The sequence below is a fragment of the Pelodiscus sinensis genome, chromosome 13 (genome assembly GCF_049634645.1).
Source record: "Pelodiscus sinensis isolate JC-2024 chromosome 13, ASM4963464v1, whole genome shotgun sequence".
NCBI classification, from domain to species: domain Eukaryota; kingdom Metazoa; phylum Chordata; order Testudines; family Trionychidae; genus Pelodiscus; species Pelodiscus sinensis.
In genome coordinates, this window is record NC_134723.1 from 17,188,969 (window position 1) to 17,213,143 (window position 24,175).

Below are 24,175 nucleotides of genomic sequence, written 5' to 3' on the forward strand. Positions count from 1 at the left end.
GCGGCACCCCGCTGCCGCTGTGGCTCTGCTCCCAGTGTCCCTGGTCTGCCGGGGGGGAGGGGGGGCCGCAGCTAGTGTGCCCCCCCCAGCAGACCAGGCTTCTGTTTTGGACCCTGGGGCAGAGCAGCTGGGGCGCTGCCGATTGGTCCTGCAGCGCCGCTCTGGGCACTACTGGCCCAACCCGGCAGCACCCCAGCTGCTCTGCCCTAGACGTCCCCAAGTCAGCTTCTGCTGAAACTGACCAGCGCTGACTACAGGAAGCCCGAGGGACAGTTGCTCTGCCCCAGGCTTCCTGGAATCAGCTGCTGATCAGTTTTAGCAGCAGCTGACTTGGGGACGCCTGGGGTTCTTAAGTTGATTCTGTATGTAAGTCAGAACTGGCGGTCACTTTCAGCAGCGGCTGAATCTGGACGCCAGTTCCGACTTACATACAGATTCAACTTAAGAACAAACCTACAGTCCCTATCTTGTATGTAACCCGGGGACTACCTGTATAGATAAAGACAACTATTCCTAATAGGACTGTTATAGTTTAGGGTCTAGACTTCAAATACTTATTTTCAGGTATCTAAATGCAGAGCTTTAAATATTATTAAATACAGGCAGTCCTCAACTTTAAGACATTAGATTTAAGATAAATGGTAATAATGACATTTCTGAATTGACATCCTAATTTGACTTATAACATTGGTTTTGACTTTATGAAACTTGGTCCTGTAATGGAGTGGACTGTGGTTCCAAGTTACGAGGGTTTGACTTACAACACAAGCTTCAGATACCAATTGTGTCATAAATCCGAAGACTGCCTGTATATATTTTGGGTAGACAATACAAAAATTTGGTCTCAGGATAGTAGCTCATCTAGTATTGCGCTAAGTATTTAATTTAGAACATACAATACAACTGATTCTTCAGTGATCTCTCACTCATGCAGTAGTGGGGAAAGTGACTTCCAACTTTCTGATAGGAAAAACCCTACCAAAAGCCATAACAAAGACTTAAATCTACATAAGTAAAGTATGATAACATCAGAGTTACTGCTACACATAATAGTAAATATTACCAGGAGTTCTGTGGCACCTTAAAGACTGAGGGTATGTCTACACTACAAAGTTAGTTCGAACTACCGGACGTTAGTTCGAACTAACTTTCATAGGCGCTACACTAGCGCTCCGTTAGTTCGAATTTAATTCGAACTAACGCAGTGCTTAGTTCGAACTAGGTAATCCTCATTCCACGAGGATTAAGCCTAGTTCGAACTTACTAGTTCGAATTAAGGGCTGTGTAGACCCTTAATTCGAACTAATGGGAGGCTAGCCCTCCCCAGGTTTCCCTGGTGGCCACTCTGGCCAACACCAGGGAAACTCATCTGCCCCCCTCCCAGCCCCAGACCCCTTAAAGGGGCACGGGCTGCCTACGGTGCCCGTGCCAGGTGCAAGCCTGCCAGCACCCAGCCAGCACTCCCTGCACCTGGCACGGATCGAGCCAGCCACCCGATGCCCCCCAGCCCTCCCCCTCTTCCCGGGACCAGGCTGGCGGTTCCCGGGAGCTTGCCCGGGACCGCAAGAGGTGGGCACCCGCCTGGGCTAGTGCGGACATCGTGGACCTTGTCCACGATCTCCGCACTAGGCACAGGAAAGTGGCCGGCTTGGGCAGGATAGCTGCCAGCCTAGCCACCCAGGAACAGGTGTGCATGAAAATCAAGGGGGTCCACTGAGACCCCCCACCCTGATCCCTGAGCTTACAATGGCCGTCCTGGGTCAGACCAAAGGTCCATCTAGCCCAGTAGCCTGTCTGCCGACAGCGGCCAACCCTAGGGACCCTGGAGGGGATAGACCGAAGACAGTGACCAAGCCATTTGTCTCGTGCCATCCCTCTCCAGCCTTCCACAAACCTTGGGCAGGGACACCACTCCTACACCCCCTGGCTATATACCACTCCATGGACCCAACCTCCATGACTTGATCTCACTTCCCTTTAAACTCTGTTCTAGTTCTAGCCTTCACAGCCTCCTGCAGCAAGGAGTTCCACAGGTTGACTCTTTGCTTTGTGAAGAACAACTTTCTCTTACTAGTTTGAAGCCTGCTACCCATTCCTTTCCTTTGGTGTCCTCTAGTCCTTCTTTATGGGAACTAATGAAGAACTTTTCTTGATGCACCCTCTCCACCCAACTCCTGCTTTTAGAGACCTCTATCCTGTCCCCCCTCCGTCTCCTCTTTTCTAAGCTGAAAAGTCCCAGTCTCTTTAGCCTCTCTTCATATGGGACCTGTTCCCAACCCCTGATCATTTTAGTTGCCCTCCCCTCTCCCAGCCTCTCTCTTCCCCTCTCCCACCTCTTTTTGCAAAAGCAAAAAATGCAACTAAACACTTTAAACCGTATATTCATTGGGCCAACTATCCCGATGACCACTGACATTGCTTGACCACATCTGCTCTGTCTTTCAAATCAGGATCAATGCATGACAGATATTTGATTACACGTTTCACTCTAGCAGCATAATTTAAACACATAGTGAGGTAGGAAGATGAGATACCATATGATCATGGATCTTAATAAGACTGTTATAAATTTTGGTCACTGGTATTCTCCTTGGCTACGTCTACACTGGCCCCTTTTCCGGAAGGGGCATGTAAATTTCAGCAGTCGTCGTAGGGAAATCCGCGGGGGATTTAAATATCCCCCGCGGCATTGAAATAAAAATGTCCGCCGCTTTTTTCCGGCTTTTAAAAAAGACGGAAAAGAGCGTCTAGACTGGCCCCGATCCTCCGGAAAAAGTGCCCTTTTCCGGAGGCTCTTATTCTTACTTCAAAGTAAGAATAAGAGCCTCCGGAAAAGGGCACTTTTTCCGGAGGATCGGGGCCAGTCTAGACGCTCTTTTCCGGCTTTTTTAAATGCCGGAAAAAAGCGGCGGACATTTTTATTTCAATGCCGCGGGGGATATTTAAATCCCCCGCGGATTTCCCTACGACGACTGCTGAAATTTACATGCCCCTTCCGGAAAAGGGGCCAGTGTAGACGTAGCCCTTAAGTTTAATGACATCTTCAGCTCATACCACATTTATTTTGTACAAGGGGAGGCTGAAGAGCAGTCAGAAAGGTGCCAAGGCTATGTAAAGTACTTAACAAAACTTTTATAGACATTACTCCAATTTTTGTTTGTTAAAGTACAAAAAATAGTTTCCAGACTATCTGTATCTTCCCTTTGGGGTTACATAGCCAATTCTTTCTAAACATTCGACTTCTCCATTTCCTAGCCAGAGATAACTATTTAAGAACTAATTCTGTGTAGAGAAAACAAACCTGCTGCTTACACTAATTAAGTGGGTAACTTCAACTCAGCATTTTACATTCCAAACAGTGTGCAGCAAAGAGGGACAGCAGCTAACTGCTGTGCAAGTAAATCTATCTAAAAACTCCTTCTTTTACATATAAAAGTATGTATTCTATGCTATATTTGTCATTGTAATGAACCAAGAATTCCAAGTATCATCTTGTGAAATGCGATTGACAGTATTACCCCTTCCTTCCACACCTCCCATTTTGATTCCTGAAAAGAACCTCACCAGGACCTTTATTGATTAGCCTGAACTTTTACACTTCAATAAAACCTACTGTCTCTTAGTGCCAATCAAAGATCACTGTTTGAAAAGCCTAATTTCAACATACAAATTCAACTTAAGAACAAACCTACAGTCCCTATCTTGTACGTAACCCGGGGACTGCCTGTATCTGCCTGAAATAATGAAATCTTAACAGCTCCTGTGGTAAGAGTGCAGGAGAGCTAATCCCAACTTTAGTTTCTTTCCCCTTGCACTAGTGACCAAAAGAAAGATTATAAACTGAATACCTGCCAGACAGAGGGGAAGTTGTCTGCTTCTGGGTTTTTGTACTGCTTGTGTTAAAGGGACAGCGTTCATCTTAAAAAACAGTGCACATTCCATTCTACTATTTACCTTCTGTTACTGCAAGTAACCCCTAAAATTGCTAAAACTGACAAATTAAAGTTACTTTCTCCTTCCATTGTTTATTTTGTGCATTTAACAGTACTTTGTACAGAATCAGTGTCCCTTTTTCCTGGCTACATTAGATAACATCTCACATTTCTGGTTTTTCCTCACACAGCCTGTGAGTTAGCTCTCCAGGGGAGATACTGAAATAGGAACAAAACAGACTTGTGTTGCAACTACTGAAAAAAAGTTATACAGATATACACACATTTTACCAACCAAACATCTGGGCTTAAAACTCTGACAATGTGAGTTAAGACCAGAACCCAAATAAATACTGTCAGATTGCCAAACCATGTGTGGTTCCAGTGTGTGTGTTCCACCTTTTCCCAGAACAGACCACCACCCAAACTTGTCATAGTCATAAACACAAATTACTTCCTTACAGTATGAAAGAGCCTATTCTCTGGCACTTTCATATATCAGATGAGCGACAAGTTGAAAACTGCCTTAGTCTGATTCAAAACTAAGAGAGAGGAAACATCCCCACTGTCAGACAAGACTCTTATCTTAGTTATTCATTAACAGAAACATCCAGTAGAAAAATTTGAACCTAATCACATTCTAATTCTTGTGTCACACATCCACATAACAGTTTCCATTTTGCCTAGGTACATTTTATTTTACATATTATTAACACCTCCTGTCATAACATCTAAATCCTGGATCACATTAAATTAAGAACAAATTATGCCAGCTCCCTGATAGTGATGTAAGCGATTAGTCTAAGCTTATCGAGTCTAGCCAAGTCACTACTCAACTAGTTGCTTCCCCACGCCTTGCTGCCTCTGTATCAGAGACAGCAAGGGGGGCGCAGGAGCCAGTACTGGGGGGAGTTGACTTAAAAGCCAGTTCACCCCAGCACCATCTCCATGGGGGAACAGAGGAGGCAAAGGCACAGCAGGGGAAACAGCGCGAGTGGAGACTGATTCAGTCCCCACTTGCGCCGAGTCCCGACTGCTGCGCCTCTGCCTTTCAAATATAGTAAGAGCCCCAGAGGGCTCAAGAGGGGAGCAACTGGGCTCTTACTATGTTTAAAAGGAAGAGGCGCATCAGTCGGGACCCAGCATGAGCAGGGACTGCATGAGAACCGCTCACCCCAGGTTCCCCACTGCGCCTTCTGCCTTTTAAATGTAGTAAGTGTTGGGGCGGTTCTTATGACATTTAAAGGGCAGAAGGGCAATAGGGATTAGCCTCCCTCCTTGACTAATTAAGTAGTCAATGGAAATTCCATCGACTACTCAATCAGCTGATTATTTGAAATTTAACATCCCTACTCCCTGCAATAACCAGCACATTACTACTATAGTTGCTATGAGTCACAATATATGAAGTCACCAGAATGCCATTAACCACACATACATTTAACCAAATACGGGTGACTTCCAACTTACGACTCCCCCCCCATTTACAACCGCCTTGTTTGGGCCGCCGCCTCCACCTGGCACAGCAACCAGCCAGCTCTGGGTGCAGCTCGTGCCATGGACTACAACTCCCAGAAGGCAAAGCAGGCCATGAACAGAACCCCCATTTTTATCATTGCACGTATGGGGAAAAAAGGGTTCGACTTATGATGGCTCGAATTACAATGGTTCTCCAGGAACCAATTAGGTCGTAAGTGTGGGGGTCTCCTGTAAATACACACCACATTGTGCTTTGAGAACTACCATGCTCCTAAGGCTGCCAGCCTTGGCAGACTGCCAAGGAGAACAAGCTGGCAAGTCAGGGGCTAGGGTGGAAGTAGCTTTGCTACAAGCCATAACAGCTCAATTTTGGGTACTGACTACAAGAACACCTTAGCCCAGTATTTCTCAACCAGTGGTACGAGTATCCTTAGTGGGGAATACATCAACACAACTGAAATTTGGAGACAACTGAATTTTTGTTTTAAAGTTTTACAGGGCTTATTTTTATACTTTTTACACCCCAAAATTTCATTGCCCGCCCGGCTACCACTAAGTTTGTTTAAACAAATATGTTGCAATGGTAGAAAAAAACTGCGTGTGTCTGAAAACTATAGGTATTGGGGGTACTTATAACTTTTTTTTTAAGGGGGTACTTTATAAAAAAAAAGGTTGAGAAACACTCGCCTTGCCTAGCCAGTCTTAACTGCCAGTACAGTATGTAAAGCAAGAAAAAAGCAGTTTTACGGAATTTTCATAGGAGCACTTTAGTCAGATGTAATGGAAACTTGGTGCAACGATCTCCTCTTAATTTTCACTCTTCCATCATTTGGTTCTAAGACCCTGTCATCTGTTGCTCTAGCTTAAAACCTGGATCAGTGAAATGTTCTACACTTCTCTGCTCCACGCCTTTGTTTTGCATTTCAGACTTTATTATGGTCAAATATTTCTGATGATCATTCCGTGGGAGTTGCTATGGCCCAAAAGGATAAATGCTGATGGACAAAAAGTCGTGAGTTCTAAGACTGGCTCTCATCAAGTGACTCCGTATCCAGCATAGGCAAAAGAACCCCTTCATGCTTCAGTTTCCCCTCCTCCCATCTTCTAACATAAGCACAATAGTTAAGTACCTCACAGGGGAGTTGCCAGGCTTAAGCAGTGAATGTTTGTTATAGTGGAGGGGCAATGTAGTCTTATGGAGTGAACACAAGCAAGCAGTTCCTGAGCGCCCAACCTACCTTTACCACTCATAAATCTGCTGCACGACTCTGAACAAGTCACAGGACCATATGCACAGACTCTTAGGTATAGCAATGGCTGAGTATTGCTGTGCCTAATTTTTAGGCACTCGGCAACATAGTGAATTCACAACCCTGAACTCCCTATACAATGCCTGGGGAGAGTCAGGCATCTAAGAATCGGGTTCACTAATGCCAACACATTGGGCGAGGGGCTGCTTAAGCAAGCCAATAGCAGATGCTGAGCAGATCCTAACACTCTCCCCCTGCCCTCAGGGACTTAAGCATCTAAGTCCAGGTTGGAGGGAGGTGCCTGTTTCTTCTGAGGACCCATAGCTGGCAACTGTCTCCTGGAACCAAGTGCCTAATTTTTTTTCTTGCAAGAATGACCGCAATCCTTAACTAACTACAATAAAAGCCATGTTCTCTCACCCTGTACCAGCCAGAAAATATAAACTGGCATTCCTGATCTTCACTGAAAATCCGGTTTATAGTCCAGTTGGTGGGAGGCTGGTACGCTCCCTGTCTGGCTCCTCGAAAGCATTTTCATGTCCTTGCTGCTCCTGGAGGACAAATGGCCACAGGGACTCCATGAACTAATTCTGCAGCTCCCATTGGCTGTGGTTACTACAGTGACAATGGCACCAATAGCGTGCCTCTGCCTAGAACAGGGTTTCCCAACCTATGGGTCGTGATCCAAATATGGGTCGCCATTACATTTCAAAAGGGTTGCCAAGTGTCTCCCCAAGTGGCTCTGCTCCCTCTTCTCCCCCCGTTTTTGAATTGCCTTGGGTCACCAAGTCTTCCTGAATTGTCAAAATGGTTCCCCATCTGGAAAAGGTTGGGAACCGTTGGCCTAGAAACAGCAGGCATATGTCATTGTTTTCAGAGAGATGCCAGAGGTGAGTACCACCCAGATCTGGCACCCCAAACCCCTTTCTATGCCTCAAACCGTTGCTCTGAGCTCCCTCTGCACCCAGACTTCTTCCCAGGGCCCATGCCCTGCACCTCCTCCTGTGCCCCAAATCCCAGCCAAGTCCTGTCCCCCATCCAAACTCACTCCTTGAGTCCAAACCCCCTCCTGTACTTCAAACTCCTACCCCAGCCCAGATCCCCCTCCTGCACTCTGAACCCCTACTTCAAAGTAGGAATAAGATCCTCCGGAAAAGGGCGCTTTTTCCGGAGGATCAGGGCCAGTGTAGACGCTCTTTTCCGGCTTTTCTAAAAGCCGGAAAAAAGCGGCGGACATTTTTATTTAAATGCCGCGGGGGATATTTAAATCCCCCGCAGATTTCCCTATTACGATCTCTGAAATTAACATGCCCCTTCCGGAAAAGGGGCCAGTGTAGACGAGCCCCTCATGTTTCAAGCTTTTCTTTATAACCATGAGGGCTAGAAAACAAAGATTTTTATGAAATAGCCTGACTTCAGGAGCTAGGGTTTTAAAGAAAACATCAAGTAACATTAAAACTTGTGAGAGCTGCAGTACTGAACATTTCATAGTAACTATTTTCTATAACCCCAGTTAGGGTTGCCAACTTTCTACTGATACAAAACCTAATATGCTAGCCCGGGGTGGGCAATAATTTTTGCAGGGAGGCTACTTCACAAATTTTGGCATATGGTCACAGGCCAGCTCCAGGCACCCCTGGATGGGGTGGGGCCTCAGGCAGAAGCAGTGGGGCTGAGGCTACAGAGAGAAAGAGTGGGTGAGAGACAGACTGTGTGACAGATGAAGTGCATAGGGCACAGAGACAGGAGTGTGTGTGTAGCTATGTGTGTGAGACAATGCCTCTATGTGGGGTAGTGTGTATGTGAACAGACTGGGTGTGTGTGCTGGGTAACTTGCTGAGAGAAGCCCCACACTGTCTTTTTAAGGGAAATCCGTCCTGCTCTGTTGTCACACCTCCCTTTCCCCCCCGCCCTACACACCCGTTCTGCACTCCTATGGGTCACAGGTTTCAGATTGTGTCTCTCTGGTCATACAAGGGCAGGGGAACATCCTAACTTCAATACTCCCTTCTTCCCCTCCATCCCACACAGCTAGCTGAGATTCCTGGAAGCAGCTCCGCAGCAGGGTGGGATGGAGCAAGGTGGGAGAACGGACAGCAGAACACACACTGCCAGCTGTTGTCAGTATGCACCTCTGCTAATTAGTTGGGGAGGCTGGAGAGGAATGCTTGTTGGGCCAGATCCAGTCCCTGGGCCTGAATCTGCCCAACCCTGCCCTAACCTCATCCTGGCCGTGAGGCCCCATCCCCGCTGCATTCCCCCTCCCTCATTTTCTCTGGGCTAGGGCAAGGGGTTGGAGTGAGAGCTCTAAATGGGGTTGTGCATGGGAGGGGGCTCTGGGCTGAGGCAGTTAGTTGGATAGAAGAGGGGTTGAGGGCTCTGGAATAGGGCAGGAATGAGGGAGTTTGATAAGCAGGAGAGGGCTCCAGGCTGGGACCATCATGTCCCAAAATGACACAAACCACAAACACTACTGAGCAACTGGAGGATCTCTTCTGAAGCTCTCCTCCCATTCCTCTTGTATTTTTAGACCATGCTCTTCACTATTTGAATACCTGATTTGACTTTATTACTCCCACGCTTCCACAGTTTAAAGATTACTGTATTATGTACTCCATGTGCATAAGCTAAGCCACATAAACGAGTTCTCCCTTTTGCTCTCAAAGAATTGCAGCCGACAGCCTCTCTTCCTTGTAGAAGCGAGTTCAGTAGTCATGAGCCAGCAAGCAACAAAGCCCAGCTCCCCACGCTCTCAAGTGCCATCTCACCCTGCTGTTTGACTCCACTGGTAGTGCAGAGTGCGGGCTGTCCTAGAAGTTTCCTGGCTGCTAATTATGGCCCCGGAACATCATTTGCTTTGACACAGAATGCCCAAATATGTGTTCAGTACAATCCCGTCTCCATTTACATAGGTGTTGCTTATTAGAAGAAACTTAAATGGCTTTATGCAGTTTGTTTGATCTTCACACATCATGTACACACACAAACCTCAGTCCTCTGCGTGGAATTCCTATGCCTGCCAACCCCTGAGCAAGCTACCAAGATGAAAGGAAACAGATACAAGAAAAAACAAATCAAGTACAAGAGGTTGTATATGAACTTATGCCCCCAGATGACTTGCATATCTGCCATATTCAGCAGAAAGGTGATTCCAGAATATAAACAGGACTTTTAATACACACTAACAAGAAGCGATTCACACTCAGAGTAGCTTGTTCACCATAGTTATTTCTAGTTACTTACGTTGCCTCTATTTCCTGTCTGGAAAAATCTGCGTTCATTCTTTCTGAAGGAACAAGTTAACATGAGCTTTGCTGCCATCCAAACCATCTGAGAAAGTTTGGATTTTCCCTTTATATTTACTCAGTTCCTCTAAATATGTTTGTAGCTGTGGCCACATTGTCTGATGACCTGGCCTACAATATGTATGTCGCAATTATAAAGTATAGATTGCATAACAGAGTCCTGCACACCACAAGTGAAATTTCAGACCCACTGAGGCTCTGGCAAAATTTCTATTGACTTCAGTGTAGCTGGGAGCTCATCCCAGAGACTTAATGCAGACTGGAAACCCTCAAGCACATAAAAATGTGGTATTAGGTGAAAACTATTGACATTTTATCCTTTGAGGCTACCTTGTTTTGTGTTTCCATGAAGCTTTTGCCAATTTACTTTGACCTACGTTTAAGGCAATGGAGGTTTTCAATAAACCTACTGTAGTCTGATGTCTGAATGAGATATATACCACAACCTCTGTTAATAATGTAAGTGAAGTGAATGACTGATCTCAATCAGGGTGGATTGATTTAAGTCAAGGCAATTTAAATCACCAAAAAAAATCATTGATTTAAATCAAGTTGCCAAAAAACCTAAGACTGACTGTGCTTAGAACGCGTTTAATTTTGGAATAAGCCCCATTTAACTCTCTGGCTTTTCTGTTCTTTGAGCAAAAAAGTATAGAATGTGATTCCCTTGGAAAAGCTGAGTTATGTGGAGGTAAAACATCATCACTGTGGTCTGTAGCTATGATGTTCCAAAATAAGGGGTATGTATTATGAAATAAGAAAATGACAGTGGCAACTGGCAATTCTATATTTTTTTACTGCAGCTTTCCGTATTGTACATTTCAGCAATAGATTCTGAAACTAGTTATCCAATTAAACAAGCCATAAGGATTAGCTAAGCCTAATCCTTTTTCTAGCAACATCCAACACAGCAAACAGCTCGGGAATTTACATGTCAAATCACACTCATTCTAAAAAGCATAGAGAAAGCCTTTAAGAATGATGCACTGCAAAGTGAATTATTTAAGGTACTAACCAGTTGATCCACTCAGCCATATTCACATCATTTTCTCTCAACAGCAGTTTCCCTTATGATTTTTTATTCTTGCAGTGAGGCCCTGCATTATCTTCTTGTACTACTTGCACTTGACACATTTTCCTTTTTTACCCAGGAAACTAATTTCTTTAAAATATTCCCAAAGAAGGTCTCTCTTACGCCCAGAAGCCATGGCAGTTTTTCTGTGGCAAAAGTGTGGGGGAATACAGAAAGCTGTGTGTGCTGACTGATATCTTCCTTCTTTCTTCCCAGTCCACTCTGTTCCTTTGTATGCTGCCTCTGTCCTTTCCTATATATTGTCCCTCTGTCTTTAAGAGGTCTTAACTAACTCCTCTGCCATGCCTGACCAACGTCAATCACCACATAAGCACAGAGCAAAAAAAAAAAAAACACAAAACCACCAATCTTATCCAGCCTGACCCCTTTGCGCATGTGGCATTAGTCTTCTGAGAAACAGAAATTGAAAGCCCAGAACTTTCAAGAAGCAAGAGCTGGTAGTCAGGATGGACAGACTCACCATTAATTCATTTTTATAAGACCGTTAAGTGTAACATGTTTGTGATGAGATGTAATTGTAACTTACTTATAAATAAGAAATTTAGTGTTTTGATTTCAAAAAATTTAAAAATCCTATTTTTAATTTAAAAAACCTATTTTTATCCACCCTGATCTCAAACTTTATGTATGACACAGTCTGGGTCATCAGCTGTGCCTATCTGAAGCCTTTTGTACTTGGTTACAGTGAACATAATTAAAAACGTATAAAATGGTGTCCATTTAGATCGGGGTGGGGAACCTCAGGCCCGGTAGTCAGATGCAGCCCCGGGATCCAGCTCCCGAGGCTCAGGGTTCCCCTCCTAGCATTCGGGAGCCCGCGCCTCCTGAGGGACTGGAGCACACAATCTACTAGCCTGGGCCCCACTATACTCTGGTGTGCAAGGGGAATGTGGGGAGTGTCGTTCTCCTTCTCAGGCAGGGCCACGTCAGTGAGCGTATGGGTGGTTTTTTTGTTTTGTTTTTTTGGCTTCTCACTGTATGCAGCCTCCGACTGATATTTCTGTGGGTCAGCGACCCCCAACTCAAAATGGCTCCCCGCCCCTGATTTAGAAGGTTTTGCTACTGGTCAGCTCTTCTTTACAGGACAACTTTTTCTTCCTAATTTTAGCCATGTTTTTCTAGTTTCTTTAAACACTTCATTGTCATCCCATATCAAAGCAGACAAGTTCAAAATGTCAGTTTTTTAGATAGTCAGCTCCAGGCATCTACTAGCAGCACTATCACTAATGTTGGATTGTGGAGGATGCAATGCTTGTATCTCAATCAGCTGTACTCCGTGCAAGACCCAAGGGCTGTGTCTACGTTGGTGCGATCTTGCGCAAAAGTGCCCGCTTTTGCGTAAAAACTTGCTGCCTGTCTACACTGGCCGAGAGTACTTGCGCAAGTACACTGACATTCTAATGTATGAAATCAGTGCTTCTTGTGCAAGAACTCTGATGCTCTCGCTCAGGAATAAGCATTCTTGTGCAAGAGGCCAGTGTAGATAGGCAACATGAATTTCTTGCGCAAGAAAGCCCTATGGTTAAAATGGCCATCAGAGCTTTCTTGCACAAGAGAGCATCAACATTGGCATGGATGTTCTTGTGCAAAAGCACATCTCTTACACAAATGCACAAGCCAGTGTAGACGCTCTCTTCTGGAAGAGTTTTTGCACAAGAACTCTTCCGCAAAATCATGCCAGCGTAGACGTAGCCAAGTGTTAAAGCAAAGAAAAAATTATACCTCCTATGCACCATCCTGATCTTGGAATCAGTCAAACTACTTTGTAACTTGGTTCAATGTGGAGACACCTGAGGTTTCCACAAGTCTTACCAGCTGGTAACCTCCAAGAGGCATCTGGGAATGGCAAGATTGCAGTAGTGCCCCAGTATTTTCTCTTTCCCCACATGCCTATCATAGATGTTGTGAGAAAATACCAGAGGATCCCTATGGCACTTAGGGATTCTACTATATTGTACGAACTTTCAGCTGGACAACTAGACCTGCTGTCTTACCCTATGGGGTCCTAAGATTCTGGCCCCTAAGGGTTAATACTACACCATAACTGTTAATAAAAGCTCTAAGGATAAATACGCTTTTTGGATTAGGTAGATCAGATCAATTTCTTCAGAGATTTTAGATCTTATCTGCCACCAAACTTCTAAGGGCTTACTTGGGGATCCATCAGATCCTACTGCATAAGTAACTTGCATGTATTAGTGGAAAAAATGGAACCATCAGCCCTTAATCTTGCTCTCAGGTCTAGAGCTGAGCTGCAGTTGTTGGGATGGAAACCAGGAGGAAAGATTATTATTAACTTTGATATTTTCTAATGTTGGTTTCTTAGATACAGTGAATAAGCACAGTCAATGGCACCTCCCACTTCCCACCTCATTTTCCTCCTCAGCTGCCTCAAAGCAACGGGTGAGGTTTGCAAAGGAAAATAAGTAAGATCTGCAACCTTATAGTGACATCAGTGAATCCGGGGGGACAAAGAGCCAAGAGACTGACTCATTACAGGAAAATTTAGTTATCTACTGAAAATGGGATAAAAAGCAAAACAGCATTTTTGCCTCCACAAAATCTAACGTACAGCTAGAATTCTCTCAGAAAAGTCAGCTCCACACAGCGGATTAGAATTTCAGGCAAATTTAACAGGTGTCAAAACAATGTTTAATTTGTTACGCACATTGTAAATATCCTGTGGAACTAGTATCTTTCCTGCTTCTTTTCAGGCCAAGATGTTACTTATGAACTTTAACTTGGCTCTCATCAAAATTTTTACTGTGACTAGCTACTTCACTTTAAATAACAGAACTCCATTAAAACTAAATACTTCTGATGGTCTTTTAAAAACACCATCACATCCATAGTAAAGTGTTTCTTGCAAGACTTCTAGAGCAGGGGTCTCCAAACTTTTCAGCCCGAGGGCCGCATTAACTATCAAACAGCAGTTCGGGGGCCGACTACACACTTGAGGTCCAAATAAAAAACAATCAAAACATGGATGTTGTTTTTAATTATTTATTTAATATTATTTTATTCAGTTATTATTTAATAACACATTGATACACTACACATGAACACCTGTATTAGTGTGAATGGTGAAATTGTTTCCTGGATGCCAAAATAGCAGACATTTCTGGCTTTAGATTTGTTGTCCCTAACATCAACAGTGACCTGAGATTATCATCGGACAAGTTTGTTCTCAAATTGTTCTTCACGTATTTCATTCTTGAAAATGTTTGTTCACACAGGTATGTTGTTCCAAAGGTTGAAAGGTACCTTGATGCAAAAGTTTTGACATTAGGAAAGTCTTCCTTGGGCAAAAACTGGTAAAAACCCACCAGTCCTATTTTAATTCGGTAAAAACATAACGTCCATGTAAGCGGCGGCTGATCTTGGCAGGATACACGTAAATTTCCGTAATTTTTTTTCCGTAGACAAAAAGGTCTCCACGGGCCGGATGAGAGGGCCTCGCGGGCCGCATCCGGCCCGCGGGCCGTAGTTTGGAGACCCCTGTTCTAGAGTAATCAGTTGCAGTTGTATTTTCTGCAATTCTACCTTCTCTCAGCATGGGAGAGCATCCTCAAAAATCTTTCCAGAAAATTAAGCTGCTGTGAACATTTCTACGGTGGTTCTCAGCCCAGCAGTGACCCACATTCAGAGTATCCCTGTTAGAAAGCTGTTGTGTTTAAGTTTAAAGTGTGAGTATTGCCTAAAAACACTCTTCCTGTAAGTGTGGGAGTAGGACATGAATTTTCCTCTACAGGCAGTCCCCGAGTTACGGGGATCCGACTTATGTCGGATCCGCAGTTACGAACGGGGCCCTTCCTCTCCCTGGTCTCCAGCAGACCAGGGAGAGGAAGCAAAGCAGTGGAACACGCGGGCAGCGGACAGGGCTGTCCACTGCCCACGTGCTCCGCGGCTTGGCTCTGCTTTGCCCCCCCGTCCCCCTGGTCTGCAGACCGGGGGGAGGGGCAAAGCAGAGCCAAGCCGCAGAGCGCGCGGTCAGCTGACAGCCCAGATGCGTCTGGGCTGTCAGCTGACCACGCACTCCGCGGCTTGGCTCTGCTTTGCTCTGCCTTGCCCACCCCCCGTCCCCCTGGTCTGTAGACCAGGGGGACGGGGGGGGGGGCAAAGCAGAGCCAAGCCACTTTCCGCCGCTTTGCTCCCCGTCCCCCTGGTCTGCAGACCAGGGGGACGGGGAGCAAAGCAGAGCAAAGCCACGGAGCCCGAGGGCAGCAGGACAGCCACGGCGCGTCTAGGCTGTCCCGCTGCCCCCGTGCTCCGCAGCTTTGCTCCAGACACCTGTGGTACAGCAGCTGGGGCGCTGCCAGTTGGTCCCGTAGCGCCGTTCTGGGCGCTACTGGACCAACCGGGCAGGACCCCAGCTGCTCTGCCCCAGGCGTCCTGATTCAGCCACTGCTGGTCAGTTTCAGCAGCGGCTGAATCAGGACGCCTGGGGCAGAGCAGCTTGGGTGCTGCTGGGTTGGTCCAGTAGCGCCGAGGAGCGGCGGCGCTACTGGACCAACCCAGCAGCACCCCAGCTGCTCTGCCCCAGGCGTCCCCAAGTCAGCCGCTGCTGAAACTGACCAGTGGCTGACTACAGGAAGCCCCTGCCCCGGGCTTCCTGGAATCAGCCGCTGATCAGTTTCAGCAGCAGCTGACTTGGGGATGCCTGGGGTTCTTAAGTTGAATCTGTATGTAAGTCAGAACTGGTGTCCAGATTCAGCCACTGTTGAAACTGATCAGTTTCAGTAGCGGCTGAATCTGGACGCCAGTTCCGACTTACATACAGATTCAACTTAAGAAGAAACCTACAGTCCCTATCTTGTACGTAACCCGGGGACTGCCTGTATTATGTTTTCTGCCGATTTAAACCATGATTACCTTCCTCCTGCAATGTATCTTTTGCATATGAAAATAGCTCTTTAAGATCACGATGTTGTCTAGTGAATGGTACAAATTTAGCTGCCAACCAATTAAAAAAATTCTAAACCAAAAAATATCTGCCAAGTTTCAGCCTTAGTGATTTTTTCACAATCACATACTGTCAGGGGCATGTGTGAGGGGAGAATGAGGAGCATGTGACCCCCAAGACACCATAGGTGGGAGGAGGGACTAGAGCCCTTGGGTGGCCCGGGGACATAGCAGAGGAGGGGACCTGGTGCCTGCAGCAGGGGAAACAGAATGATGCAGCTCCACTTGCCAACTCCCAGCCTCGTCACTTGAGGGAACAGCAGGACCATCCGCAACACTCACCTGCATCCAGAGGAGCAATGTAGCCGGGAGCACAGAACAAGCTACAGCTGTATTGCTCTTGCTCTCCCCTGGTGCCAAACACCCCCCTCCTCCCACATTCCAGGCTGCATCATTCAGGGGAGGAGTCTTAGGGAAACAGGTGGGGCAGAGGCAGAGCAGTGACAGGAAGAGACAGGCCCTGGGATGAAGGGGTAGTTGTTCCAGCCCTCCTTCATGCTAGGAGTAGCAGGGGGAGGAGTTATATGGCCATGCCCCACCATGTCCTGCCTTACCATTCGCCCCACCATGTTGAAAAATTGTGCTTCTATAGGGATGTGATAGTTTAAACACTTACATGGTTAACTGATGAGCCTAAACTCATTAGTCAACCTTCACAGTTACACGCAAACCCCTCCTCACCCCCGCACAGCTACCTCTGTATCAGAGGCAGCAGCATGGGGCGGGGGGGAAGGAGAGGAGCAGTTGTGCAAGAAGCTTGGGGGGAGCCAGCTTAAAGCCAATTCCCACCTCTTCTCCTCCCTCCCCCCGGCACTGCTGCTTCTGATATAGAGGCAGCAGTGGGGGAACGGGCAGGTAGCTCTGTGGGAGACGGTGCTCACAGGAAGCCAGCTCAAAAGCCAGCTCCCTATGCTCGAGCACTCACAGAGCCGCCTCTCTCTGTGTGTAAACATGTAACTGGAGAAAATTTCAGCAGTTACATGATTACCAAACCCTTCTGCTTTTTAACATCCCTAGTTTCTAATGGTAATGCTATCAGATCTTTAACTGTTCCAGTACTACAGACCCGATTCAAAAAAGCATCCCTAGTCAGGGCAGCACTTTATGATATAAATAATGTTTTATGCAAGATGGATCATGTGATATTCTGATGTACTATGATTATCCTATTTGTATGCAGATATTTTTGTATCTGGAGTTGGGAATATTGTGTATGTCTCTGTTACAACTGTATTTATACCTGGGGAACACCTTACAAACAGAATGCAATCAGCCTTGATGGGCTAATAGGGGAACAACAGGACTTTGAAATTAGTAATCTCCCATCTTCCTGGGATGCTGCAAACAACCTTGAGTTCTGGCTGCTTTGATACAGGTCACCTGGTACTGGACTCCATCTTGGACTAACAGTCTTTTCCATTAATAGGTGGGTACCAAACTGGGAAACAAAGGATTCCCCCCATATGCAAATCCTGTTTAAGGGAGGGAAATGAGTTAATCTTGGTTCTTTTCTTCACTGAATCCCCACCCATGAATACTGTTATGAACACCTAAAACTGGTCTGGGGAAGAAAGAATTGACCCCAGGCTGGGAAAGGGGTCTGTCCTGTGAAAGAAATGCCTAAAAATATCAGTGAGGGTGAGAAATTACTCATAACCAGTTTCTTTATGTAAAGCACAGTTTACATGTTTGTTTGCTCTGTGATCTGCTTTGATCAGTTTGCTATCCCTTGTAATCATTTAAAAATCTATATTTTGTGTTAATAAACTTGTTTTTTCTAAACCAGTTTTTGGAATTAATAAAAATTGGGGGGCAAAAAGCTGTGCATATCTTCCTCCACAATGAGAGAGGCAAATTTCAGTTAACATAAACGGTACAGTTTTCTGTGCAATGCAAGACAATACAACTTTGGATTTATACTCCAAAAAGGGTGTGCACTTGAGGGTCACACAATTCCCGAGTCTTCCCATTTACTGCTAATCTCAGTGTCTGTGTCCTTTCCTGACAGCCTCGCTCAGCAGAGCTGTGTAAGGGAACCGCTCAACAGGAGGAACTGGTGGACTCTGTGGTACCCCAATATATAAGGTAAAACCACTAAGTGAGGGGTAACCCAACAGGTATATCCAAGACTTCTGGATATGACCACAACTCCTTTTTGTTTTAGTCTTCATTATTGATATTTGTGATACATGCAGCTGAATCCTAGAGCCTTTTTAGCACTTTCTATTTAGATGTTCCAGTCTTTGCCCAAAATATTGGTGCACAGCCTCTCCAAGGCTGCAAGCAACACTCTTGAGACATCTTCATGCTTAAAGATTAACATTTTAAAACAACAACAGTTCTGTAGGTTCCACTGATAATTTATCTTTCCAGTTCACTGACTTGCACAGTCATCTAGGAAAACAACACTGGCTGTGAGTTGAAGATAGACAAATTCAGACTGGAAATAAGGCATACATTTTAACAGTGAGAGCAATTACCATTGGAACAGTTTACCAAAGGTTCTGGTGGATTCTCCATCACTTAATTTTTAAATCAAGTTTGGATTTTTAAAATCTGCTTTAGTAATTTGGTGGAAATTCTCTGGCCTATGTTACTACAGGAGGTCAGACTAAAGGATCAGAATAGTCCTTTCTAGCCTCAGAATCGATGGAAAACCAATCAGTAATTCTAGACAATACCCCTGGAAAAACAGCTGTAACTTCAGAATGCTACAGTAAAAAGTAATAAATATCCTTGCTATAAAAAAAACAAAGTCTTGCAGCACTTTAGTGACTAACAACAAATGTAAATGATATGAGCCATCTGCATTTTTTTTGTTAGTCTTTAAGGTGTTGCAAGACTATTTGTTGCTTTTTACGTTTTATTCAGTTACAGACTAGCACAGCTACCCCTCTAAATCCTTGCTAAAATTAGTCAAAACCTTGAATCTCTCACTTAAAATACAGTGAGACGTTTCTGCCAGATCTGTTTTCCTTACAGTGCCAATCTCAATCAAGACTCCCTCCCACCCCTAAAAAACCAACAACAATTGGGATACGCAACACAAATTGCTACAGTGAGTCCATTCCTCTCCTTGCAGAGCTGGGCCCTACTTCATCAAAGCACAATGAAAACATTAAACAATCCTAATACACCCCATTAAACAGGTATTTCCCATAGTAATACATTCAGCATATAGATAACGTTAATAGAAAATCCTTTTCAATCCTCATTCGGGAGCATAATTCCCCATATCTGTGTATATAATACTCGTTTATTTAGTAAAGCCTTTCTATTTAAGAACAGTAGAATGCCTGTGTAACACTATACCAATATTATGGAAATTGGTTTTTGAATATGAATGCTTTATGCAAAACAGCAAGCAACCTTTCATTCAACAGCCTATGGACACCCCCATGCCACCCCAAATGTGTAGTCTATTTGTGTGTATGTATCATTCTTGAATGTTAAGTTAGAAATACTTAGTGCAAAACAGTTATATTAATCTAGGTCTTCTAGTGAAAGCTGTGAGTGGTACAGGTGGGACCAGAACCCTTGAGACAGGACTAGTCCCAAATGAGGGAATTCCCCAGACCATGGGAGGTCAAATCCAGTCCATATTTGGATGGGCTTCCAGGCTCTCCCGGGGTCCAAATGGTTTTGTTTTTCCTTTATGTTCAAACTGTGATTGGTCCTACAAAGATACATGATCATGCCACCTGGTGCTGGAATTCATCTTGAATTGGTATTTTTCCAGGTGATAGGAAAAGGATCTAGAAACAAAAGTTTCCTCCAGAGAAATTCTGTTAAAGGGAAGGTAAGCAATCAGTGATAATCTTCAGGTGGCTTTTGGAACTGCGTCTCCACCCTAAGAGGGTGCACAAGAATACCTGGAAAAAAGAACTGTAACAAGAAGGGTACAGGAGCATTTCTGGGCCCAGATCAGAGAAAAAGATACGCTCTGGCTGTGCAGAACTGCACATGAAATAAGAAAAAGGGTGAGAAATATGATTTGTAACAATTTTTCAGCGCATGAGGCTTAGCTGGTGTTTTGTTTTATTTTGGCTTAGTAAAATATTTTGATTTGTCTGGTTTTACTTGCAATAACTTAAATTCTACTTCTTTACACTTAATAAAAACGCTGGCTTATTATCAAACCCACTGTAAATACAGTAAAACTCCGATGGTCCGGCATCTGATGGTCCGGTACTCCTGATGATCTGGCACCATCAGGAACCCGGAAGTGCTCCGGGCAGCCGGACCATTGGAGCTGCTCTGCCCCCAGGTTCCCCGATTCAGCCGCTGCTAAAACTGACCAGCGGCTGAATCGGGGACGCCTAGGGCAGAGCAGCTGGGGCACTGCCAGGTTGGTCCCATAGAGCTGCCCCTCGGGGCTGCGGGACCCAACCAGGTAGCGCCCCAGCTGTCCCCGATTCAGCCGCTGCTGAAACTGACCAGCGGCTGACTCCAGGAAGCCCGAGGCAGAGCTTGGGAACGCCTGGGGCAGAGCAGCTGGGGTGCTGCCGGGTTGATCCAGTAGCGCTGCTCCTCGGTGCTGTGGGACCAACCCGGCAGCACCCCAGCTGCTCTGCCCCAGGTGTCCTGATTCAGCCACTGCTGAAACTGACCAGCGGCTGACTCCAGGAAGCCAGGGGCAAAGCAGCTCTGCCTCGGGCTTCCTGGAATCAGCCGCTGATCAGTATCAGTAGCGGCTGACTTGGGGACACCTGGGGCAGAGCAGCTGGGATGCTGCCAGGCTGGTCCAGTAGCTCCGAGGAGCGGCGCTGCGGGACCAACCCAGCAGCACCCCAGCTGCTCTGCCCCAGGCGTCCCCAAGAGCCCCAGGTGCCCCAGTTTCAGCAGCGGTTGAATCGGACCAGCAGCAGCTGAATCAGTGACGCCTGGGGCAGAGACGGACTATCAGAAGGGGGGGCTATGAGGGGTCTGGGGTGGCATCCCCCCCAACCCACCCCGGACCCCTCATAGCCCCCCCTTCTGATTATCAGATTTGCCGGACTATCCGGCACTGGGTCCTAAAGGTGCCGGATTATCAGAAGTTTACTGTAATTGTTACCTGGGAGGAGGCGGCGGGATCAGGCAACAGCTATATATAACTCTTTCATAGATAAGAGAGCAAACTTACCAACTTTCTCTGTGTAAAACTTTTATACAAAATAAGACTGATTTATTTGGGGCTATGCTCCTTGGTGCTGTCAAGTCCCAGTAGCTAAGCCTTCCCACAGCTGAGCTGTCATCAGTGCCTGTGTTACTCTGCTGGGAGGCAGTTATCCCAATTCAGTGCATTTGCTGGGGAGACCAGAGCTTCTGACCCAGCATAACATGGTGGTGAGGGGCCCCAGAAGGTAGTTAGGCAGGTTCAGGGGTATGATGAGCGTACTGGGTCAGTCTCAAGGACCTCTGTGATCCAACCCATCATAGCCTGCCACCTAGGTTCCACCAAGGTGCACAGCTTCCCATTAAGCTGCATGCAGGGGCTTAGCCCCAACCCTCTGAGCACCCTCCTGCACCCCAAAGCCCTCATCCCTGGCCCCACCCCAGATCCTGCACCCCAGCCAGAGCCCTTAAACCCCAATCCAGAGTCCCTCAACCCCAGTACCACCCTAGACCCTGCATCTCCAATCAGAGCCCTTACACTTTTGAACCCTAACCACCTGCTTGAGAACCTCCCACAGAACTCCGTGGCCCCACTCCAGCCACATGAATTTTGTTATGTGCGCCAATATAAAGGTGATGTGTCGAACATCACCTCCATGTTGGTGCACATAAGAAAATGTATTCTGCTCAGGGGCGAGAAAAATAGGAACATTGCCTGGTACCATAGCTGTTATTTGAATTTGTGGTAGTTAGCTTTTTCAACATCTGCAATCAGTTTAATCTTTGGAATTCCATAGAATAAATTAAAACATTACTTTCTAATGTGCAATCTTCTCTTCCAGCGTTAAAAATAGTGTATGTTGAGGGTAGGGGTTGTTTTTAAAGAAATCAGAAGAACTATTTTTTTAAAAAAGGAGACTGCATCCCAGATTAACCATTCAGACAAGTTCATGTAACATTTCATTTTCCACCATCCTGAAAGCCCTTATTTAGAATAATTAATATTATTCCATCAAGAAAGACATGCAGTGTGGAAGCTACTAAATGTAAAAGAGTATTTATGCAGATATTGTTTATGGAAGATGTGAAACTAAACTCAGTAATGTGGCCATTAAAGAGTCACTGTTCAATCATATTACATTTTGTATATGTCAAAAACAGAAATATATTTTCAAAAATGAATGGTTGTGCTTTAACTGTATATCCATCTGACTGCCCCCAAATTATGAGGTTCAAAGTGAGTCTGCACCAGATTAGTCACAGTAGTACTAAGAATAAAATGATAGGTCTACAAGTACAGTATTCAGATAAGGATGCTTCATCTATTTAAGGCTTTTGGAATTACAAGACTCAATGAATGCTATTCAGCCTTGTCCACACCATTGCATTCTGGCTTTGCATCCGCCACTCCATCTCAAAGGATGCTGGTAAAACACTACATAGTATTTCCATCGACAAAAATGCTTCTTCTTGAACAAAAGTCTTCATCCCATTGTAACTGCATTTCCTCAGTAAAGCTAAGCATCATGTTGTATCACTCTGCATTGCCTGTGCATACAGCAACGCAAGCCTCCACCAAAGCCTCGAAGGAACACACCAGGACACACAAATACAATTTAAAAAGCCCACTTTATTAATTTTTTTCCCTCTTTTAAGCTAACACTTTCTAATTTTGGAGGATGAAGAGGGAGTGGAAGAATATCGTAGAATAATTCACTTGCAAAAATACCACACAAAAGAATCATGGTTACTTGACAGATTCACAAACTCCACCAATCTACTTATTTTACTGGAATTTCTAGAGTCTGGAAATGCCTCTTCAGTCTCTCCCACAAGCCTAAGATACGGAAAAGAGAATACAGAAAAGGACCATGAGTTACAAGGCACAACTGTCAACCCCCCTGCCTCTCATGCCCCTTTACATAAAGTAAATCCACTAACCACCCCATGTTGCTACAGCACTCATTTGCTGCTGTCCCCTTCCTTTAGGGATCACATTCCCCCATGAACCCCACTACATTATGTGGGGGAAGAGAAATGGGGTTACTCACTGGAGACATCCTCTCTCCAGACTGGGACTAATCCAATGTTTAAAGGCAAAGGAAGAAAGAGTCAGTAGTGCTCCAAACCAAAGAGAACAGCAACATTAAAATACTAGTGTTTTTAAATAAAATACTATGTGAAAATAATGAAATCTAGGTCCTCACTTTCTTGATATCTGCCCCCAGAAGCAGGGCTCTTCCTAATAGCCAGATATGCCAGCACAGAATCTATCACATCATCACTGGTAGCATGAGGGCATAACAAGTAGAGGTGGAAAGTAAGTAAGTAGAAGTACTTGAGTAGTGTAACAAAGTATATATTTTCTATATTTGTACTTTACTCAAGTAATTTATTTTTGTGATACTAAAAAAACTACTTGAGTAGAAGTGAAAGTAAACATTGTACTTTTTACTCCACTAAAAAGTCTGGAAGCACTTAGTTACTCACTACTTTCAGCATGGCAAGCCAGCATTCTGATTTGCTAAAACACAGCCACATGTGCATGGATGCCATTTAGAGTGGATAAGTATCAAGTCTGAATCCCTGGATTTCATATTTGAGATCTGCTTAAAGCTGCATGTGCTGGCTCCAAAGACAGCTCTTAACTGCAATGGAGTTTGAGCTGTTGTCATCTTTGCCTTTGGGACAGGGAGCTGGTTATAAAAAAAGGGAGGCAGGTGATTAAGAATAATAAAAGACTGGTCATTCAAGTAATTATGGGATCCTTAGATCATCCTGAAAACATTGCCAGGTACTTAAAAGCTGGGGGGGAGGGGGGAAGGGGAAAGAGGAGGAGAAGCAATGAGTGTTGTGCTGTTGGGATTTGCATTTGGACCTGTACTGTTAAACTTTTAAATGCTTCAGGGGTAGCTGAGTTAGTCTGTACAGGATAAACATAACAAATGGTCTGGAAGCACTCAGAGTAACAAAACATGTATATGGTATCATGAGCTTTTGTGGGCACAGCCCACTTCTTCAGTGGGTTGTGCCCATGAAAGCTCATGATACCATCTA

At 45.2% G+C, this 24,175-nt stretch overlaps 1 protein-coding gene and 1 long non-coding RNA gene across 3 annotated transcripts in view; both read right to left on the reverse strand.

Moving 5' to 3' along the window:
* Nucleotides 1-24,175, reverse strand: part of SH3BGRL (SH3 domain binding glutamate rich protein like) — a 64,369-nt gene that overhangs the window by 34,129 nt on the left and 6,065 nt on the right. The window lies entirely within an intron of this gene.
* On the reverse strand, nt 22,729-24,174 carry LOC142831211 (uncharacterized). Its single transcript, XR_012906865.1, has 2 exons — nt 23,609-24,174; nt 22,729-22,955 (listed from the first exon to the last, which is right to left on the reverse strand). It is a non-coding gene; the product is annotated as an uncharacterized LOC142831211 (long non-coding RNA).